Below are 7596 nucleotides of genomic sequence, written 5' to 3'. Positions count from 1 at the left end.
AGCATATTCAATATTCATACAGTACGAGTACCTCTACAGTGTGTAGTGCACGCACGCGATCATTACGCGAATCTATGTTAGCGCGATAATGAAACGCAACGCACGCACTTCTAATTATAATAATACAGCTAATCGGAGCACGATGCTTCTTATTGCTTTAATAAATGTGTGTTTAACGTATTTGTTTGTAAATTATTTGAAATATATTGTATAATATTTGTGTATCTAATATATTATAGTATTAGTTGTTTATTACAAGTCGTATCAATGACTATCGAGATGAACGTAAATTCGGTAATCTAAATATTTTCTCAAAGATATTAATAGGAATATTACTAATTATACCTGATTTCATTGTTTGGTCTGTAATAAGCCATGGAATAATTCCAATAAATATGAAAAAGAGTAGAATATAAAGAAAATGTTAAGTTCAAAATCACTATTCTAAAAGAATTAAACTCAGTTTAAAATTATAGCTGTTATACGCTAATTTTTATCTGTAATTATGAAAAATAAATTCTAAATAATTTCTTTTAAAAACAATACAACAAAGAGATAGCTGAACGAAATAAATCGTTATAAATTTTCACTTTTCTCGATTCCGTGCTGAAAATGTTCTTGATAAGGCCATTAGAATTACTAAAACTGATTAAATCAACAATTGTTATTATATTTGCATAAAACAATATGTAGGTCGAGTTTTTTATCTAACGAATATTTAACAATAGTAGTTGAACTGGTTGCAATAACCTCTCGTGCCACGCCCATGCAAACACACGTTATCTCACCAACTTATTACATATACCTACCTCATAGCTATACATTATATGCTTATGTATATTTTAGCTTCACGCTTTATCCCGCATATAGTGTAGGCAGAGAAGCTTACTAGCTTCTCTGCCTACACTATATACTATACTACACTATAATCTTGATACTTCAAGAACTCTCTGTTTTCCGTTTTTCATCCGATTTCCACACAGGAATTTCTTTGAACAAACGATAATAATTCATTCGATTGGGATTCGAACCCACAACTCTTTATTAATTTACAATTTTAAATATATGTATAAAATATATTTTTAAATAATCAGTAAAATTAACTTTAAAGTTAAGGCGATATTTATAATTATTTTAAAAGTAACTTATCAAAATCGCAATTTTTTTTATATATAGACAGGTATCTTCTAAATTATTATTTCTCATTTCACAATATAATTTAATACCTATAAATATTAAAATTAAATAAAAATTTTTTTGCAATGACGGCCATACAAACTTAGTTGTTACTTTTTATATGAGTATTTACTATTTAGTTCGCGTGCTAAGAAGTTGCAATATTTATCTCTTCCATTGATTTATTGTGCTAGACGTTTCATAATCGATGCTAATAATAGATAAAGAGGCAGAAAAAATGTTATCATTACAAATTGCGCCAATATACCTACACCTGGAATAAAAAAATAGTAGGTACGTGCCAGAGGCCCAGACCTTGCCGGGATGTTTCTAGTTTTAGATCAAAATTAAATGTTTCGAACGGGACAAGCATAGCTCCGTTCTAAATAGATATACGAGTATTCCAGGCATTGTAAGAAATATTTTTTGATAAATTTTGATTTTTTATTTGTTACAAACAATTTCATAGATATATAATGTTCCCTTTGCTACAGCATATTGGGGATATAGCGTGAAGCTACTTGGGTAGTTATCCATTTAAAAGCTTTAGAAATCCATTATTCTCTGTTTCATTAGAAGAACATAATGCAACCTTAATTAAAGAATACCTACGTTTACATATTTATACTGAGAACTATGTTAATGCCATCTTAGTCTAGATGCTAGCCAGTTCTATCCTTTACAGATACACTAAAGTTTTTAATACTGAAAACATTTATTTTCTTGTTTTGATTTTTCTCTTATTCATGTTCACTGTCGGCATCTGTAAAACATATAACCAAGAGACCGCTGTGGCCTCCTCTGCCTAATTTTCAAGATATTGCGTGTGGAGAAGCGGATCTCAACGCCGCCCTTTGGAGCAAGCCACCGCCCGCCGCTGAGTTTACAGTCAGACACTGCGCAACGACGATATTAATATGAACCTTTTTTTTATTTTATACAATCATATAATATGTAAGTACTTTGTCTTAGTTTCACGCTGCATATAGCAGAGGGAACCTGGAAGCTTAGGATTGAGACACTTCCGTTCCCCATTTCCCCATTCCGTTCCCGATTTGTGGAAATCGGCGGAAAATGGGGAACGGAAGGTATTGAGTTTAGTGTCGGAACTCAACGCCGACTCAACGAGATTAAATATTTCATTTCCTCGAGTGGGAATCGAACCCACAACCTGTCGCATATACAGCCACACTCTTGCACCCCAACTGGTTTCGAAGTATAAAGTAATGTAAGTAGATATTTCTAATAAAAATATGAAAAAATATACCTGTTTCTTTAAAATAGCTTACAATATCGAACCCCCAAGTAACGAGATTATCGTGTAGTCACCTCGTATTAAGTAATGCCGCTAATGAGCTTATACGAGTACCCACCGGATTGTGATTACATTACACTACTACATTTTGGTCATCAAAATATTTGATTCTTTACGTAATATTGTTTTTTGTTTGAAATATAAAAATTTTTGCCCGTATAGCTTTTTAATAATTAATTCGATTCAGAAAAAAAAATCCTTGCTGGTGGTCGATTCTTTTTTTTTAGGTTCACGCTCTATATTTATAGAGTATCAAGAGAGAACAGAACGCCAAAGCGTTTCTTCACACATGATCTGAGAGGTCCTCATATTTTTTACTTACCACCACACTTTACCATTCAATAGTTCTGCAAGACTAGTATTGACCGAGGTCTCCCGCTGCCACTCTTACTCCATAAATATCTTTTGCTTGACAAAAGAATGCTTTTGTCACTAATTCTCTCGACGTACCTAAAAGAGGAAGATCTTCTTCATTCGTATCCTCATGTGACTTCCTCACTCACTCAAATATATTTGTAGTATTTCTATCATGAGAAAAATATTAATAATATTGTTATTATTCTTTTCATGTTTCACAGTTTCCGTTTCCATGTCAGTTCGATCTTGATCTTTTGTTTCGAGTAAAATGTCAATGAACAATTATTAAGAAACCAGTGAAATTATTAAAGTTGTAACCTACATATGAAAAGACAAATAAAATATCATGTGTACAAGGTCTCGAAAGTTCAACTTAGTCAATTTTATGAAGTTCGAATTGACGTTCAAATTGTTTTTTATGCCTTTTCCCGCAGTTAGGCAGTGGAAACCTAGTTGAAACACTCGATTCCCCGCACATCTCCTATCCTCCCATATGTCTATCCAGCAAAATGTAAGCATAATCCTAAAGAAAATAATAAATATCAACAAATTTATTATCTCTATATATTGATAGCAAATAAGCCTTATTCAATATTACGATAACCATCTGTATCCTGTACGTCTTCGGAAGCCATATTTATGACGTAACCCACATAGTTTACGACCCGAATTATTTTAATAGGATTTTACTTGAACCAAATGTCAGTCAGTTCTTCACAAAAGAACGTTTACTGTTGTATAACAATGCTTTAATACAATTATTATGAAATTATTTTATATATCTGTATTACATTTGTATGTTTTATCTATGAAATTTAAATCAAGTCAAATTAAATCAGCTTCAGCAGCTTTAGTAACCCTGTTCCCTACTTGAGGCCTACTAGCTCTTCCGCGCAGAACTGCCTTCTGAGATTGTGGTAGTTTTATTTTTTTATTTGAATAAATACCATTTTTAATATGAATTTCAATCTAAACGATCAGACTCTTAATTTTACGAAGTAATTCCCAAGTATACATTATTGGTAGACAATGAACACAGATACATAATATTCCTTTAATTAATAAACATTTACTAATGTAATAGCTCGCGTGCCTTTTGATTTATTCTATTGCGAATCAAACAAAAACGAATTGTAATAGGCTTAGACAACAAACTATTAATTATTATATTACATTTTAAGGGATTTTAAACTGTTTATGTAAAGTTTATTAATTTACACTTTAACCACAGGAAACCTTGTGGTATAAGTATCATTCTGTTCTCCATTAATTCTTCAATTTTAATATATTGCATGCTGTATGGCGGAACTGAACGGTGGTTTTTTTTTTCTAATTGGATCAAGGAAAGTTATAAATATTAAATAAATATTTAGGTTCTAGTAAAATTTTAACCCATTGTATAAGATAGCGCTGGGTTTCGGCAAAAAAGATACAAAGATAAGTAACACAATTCACTTGAATTGTACCTAATAAATAATAAATAATTATGGTTTCAATTTCATACTTATTATTGAAATTGAAATACCACAAAACAAATTGTAATAGAATTTTGATAAAAAAAAATTTACAAGCACAGATCATCAAAATAAATAAAAAAATGTAGGTCATGAGGCAATCTCAGTGAAATGATAAAAAAAATACAATGATTTCGAATAGCACCGTGGAATTAGCCTTAGAAAGAGAAATCGTATCGTTTTGTCTCGGTCGCACATTGTGTTTATTAATTTTAGTGTTTGATTGAACTTAACGCCTTGTATTGTATGAACTTAACGCCGCGCCTCTACACCACAGCTAAGAAATGAAAAAATAAATTTAAATAAACATTTCATTTCTTCGATTGGATATCGAACCCACAACCCTTGTGTCCCTGCGCCATGACAGGCCGCAATTAATCGTAGCATATTGCACTTCTATAATTAAATTCGTCTATAATAGGTAAATTTGTTTACCAGAATATATTTAAAAAAAAAGCTCTTGTTATCAAGTCTTAAGTTTAGTCGAAAAATGTAGGCCGTAGTGTTTTCACAAAACACAATAACTTCTCTTTGTCTACTCTGCTATTTGTTGTCTGTAAAGACAAGGCTAACGAGTTTACATGTCACCTGATGGTAACCGCCCCCTACGACCCCGTTCAACACCAGAGGTGGGTGGGTGGTAGAGGTTCAACACAACAGGTGCGTTGCAGGTCTTTGCTATGTAGAATCGTGAAGCTAAAACCAATCTTCTTTGAAATTTGAACCTTCAACCATCGCGTTCATTTAAACATGTATCCAACTAAGTCAAAAAGGACTATAAAAATAATAAATAAAATATAAACGTATGATCATTTAAATAATTAATATACTTGGAAGATCGTCATTTTTTATAAAATAAAATTTAAAAAAAAAAAACATTTACACGGTGTCGTTTAATAACCAAGGTCATGAGTAATATTGTAGTGTATTTTTAGATTACCCCTACCTTAGTGTATAAGACTCGATATTCGCTAGCGACTGTAGTAAATGAATCGAATGAGGAAACGTAATAAAAAAAAATTTGCTTAGTATTCAAAAGTGGATATATAATATAGCAGTTCATACTCCTTATGCTGGCGCAGGAGCATAAACGTGCGACAAGGCAAAGCGCGGCGTTGAGTAACGCCACTCAACAGGCAGTGCCTCCAGAAATCGGCGGAAAGTGGGGAACGGAAGTGTTTTAATGGGAAAGTAGTGTCTTAACACTAGGTTCCCATATTCCCGCTGCCTAAGCTGCTATGTGAGGGATAAGCAACAAGTGAGGGCTATAAGTTGAAAAAATATAAAAGTAGTTGTAAATTTATTTTTTGTACAAAAATGATGTTTTATTTAAATATTTAATTTCACTTATATAACAATTTAGCAAGTAGGTAAGTTATTTTTTGCTTTCACTTTGTTTGCATTTTTATGTTTCGTACCGTAATTTAATCGCAAAATCTAATCTCATTTTGATCTCGTAATTTATTTTACTTACTACTACAGAGTTACAGACTACGAACTGGAAAAATGAATATAAGTATAGTCAACAAAAAAAGAACAAAGAAACAAGAATAAATAATAAAAATAACAACTATATCAATAATAGATGGAACTCAACGCCGCGCCTGTCTGCTTACCATAGCGAAATGAATAAAATAATTCATGCCCTCCAGTGGGAATCGAACCCACAACCGAAGCGTTTACACGACGGCCTCTTAAAAGTAACATAGTAAATATATTTAACTAGCGGCCCGCGCGCGGCTTCGCCTGCGTAAACTACGTTACTATTAATTTCTGTCTCCATGAGTACCTACGTCCTATAAGTGACATCCATGCAAAATTTGAGACTCCTAGCATTTGTAGTAACGGAGTTTCATACAAACTTTCGACCCCAAAAACAACCCCTTAGAAATCGAATATTGCAATTTCCCGTCTTAGCGAGCACCTACGTCCTATAAATAACTCTTATGCCAAATTTGAGATTCCTAGCACATGTAGTTTCTGAGATTTCGTGATGAGTGAGTGACCTTTCGATTTTATATATATAGATTAGTTATTAATCTAAAAAAATTGTATGCCATAATTCATAAAAAGCACGAAATAACATTATGCAATAAATACTTTAAAATAATACAACTAATTAGACAATTTCAACACCGGCCTCGGTAGCGCAGTAGGCAGCGCGTAAGTCTCATAATCTTAAGGTCGTGAGTTCGATCCTCACCCGGGGCATATTTTTTTATTTATATTTTTATTTTCTTAATATATTTTTTATTGTCATATTAAGTATTTAATAAATTTTATTACTCTTTAGAACGACAAATTTTCAAATATTATCTTTTATCCACGTTTACAGCTTATTTCTATAAATATTTCATGTGGGTTTTATCAAACAGTCGATAAGATAAATTCTCCATTGATAATATTCGAAGTGATATAGAATCATAGCTATAATATACGAGCATTCTTCAACTCTCATAAAACATTAATTAAAAGTTATAAATTCTCTCTCTCTCTCTTTAGATTTTTTTACGTTATTTTAATTAATGTTTTCCTTTTGTTTCCCGGTAAATATAAATTTGTGAATAAAACATGGAAGTAAATAGCTGACAACGTACGTAAAATAAATAACGTTACCAATATATTTTTTGTATTTTTCTTTACTTGATTTATCTGTATTAATGAAAGCACGTGTTCGTGTCTTTCTTTTAGATGTCCTCGGTGGGAAGGCCAAAATATCGAGAAGATAGCCATTTTTTTTGTTTTAAGTGGTTATTATTTATTCTTGTTATTTTTCTTTATCGGTCATGGCGCAGCGGCACTTAGTCTCACTGTTAATACTACGGTTGTGGGTTCGATTCCCCAACTAGGAGAAAGGAATTATTTTCGTTTCCTTCCTCGTTCCTCTGGTAATAAGACAAAATCTCGAAATTTAGGCGGTGCATGGACATCGGATATCTTAGTACTGGGTTCTCTCTGCTTACCCTGCTATATGTGAGATACGTGAAATTCTAAAAAACCTAAAAAAGAAATATCTTTTAAATTCACATATTTTTTTGCTAATATCAATTGTAGTCACTACTTGGTGTACAAGGATATTCCTGAGAGTACCTTTATTTAGTATTCATTTCGATACGCGTCAAGGCCACCGTTCAAGATCTAGGTCGTTGCGAATCAAAACAATGTGTCATCTGGGTTCTTAGTAATTCTTAATATAATATGATAGTGGGAAGTCATTAAGTCTTTTTTTATACT

The 7596-nt window shown here is 32.1% G+C and overlaps 1 non-coding gene across 1 annotated transcript; it reads left to right on the top strand.

Annotated features, from left to right (window-relative positions):
* Nucleotides 1–6500: 6500 nt before the first annotated feature.
* On the top strand, nt 6501–6573 carry TRNAM-CAU (transfer RNA methionine (anticodon CAU)). The gene has a single exon. It is a non-coding gene; the product is annotated as a tRNA-Met (tRNA).
* The last annotated feature ends 1023 nt before the right edge of the window (nt 6574–7596 follow it).

This window comes from Heliconius melpomene, chromosome 10 (assembly GCF_056956725.1).
Source record: "Heliconius melpomene rosina isolate 202511_hmr_F chromosome 10, ASM5695672v1, whole genome shotgun sequence".
NCBI lineage: Eukaryota > Metazoa > Arthropoda > Insecta > Lepidoptera > Nymphalidae > Heliconius > Heliconius melpomene.
The sequence above is the reverse complement of the archived record's forward strand: the minus strand, read 5'-3'. Positions and strand labels throughout refer to the sequence as shown.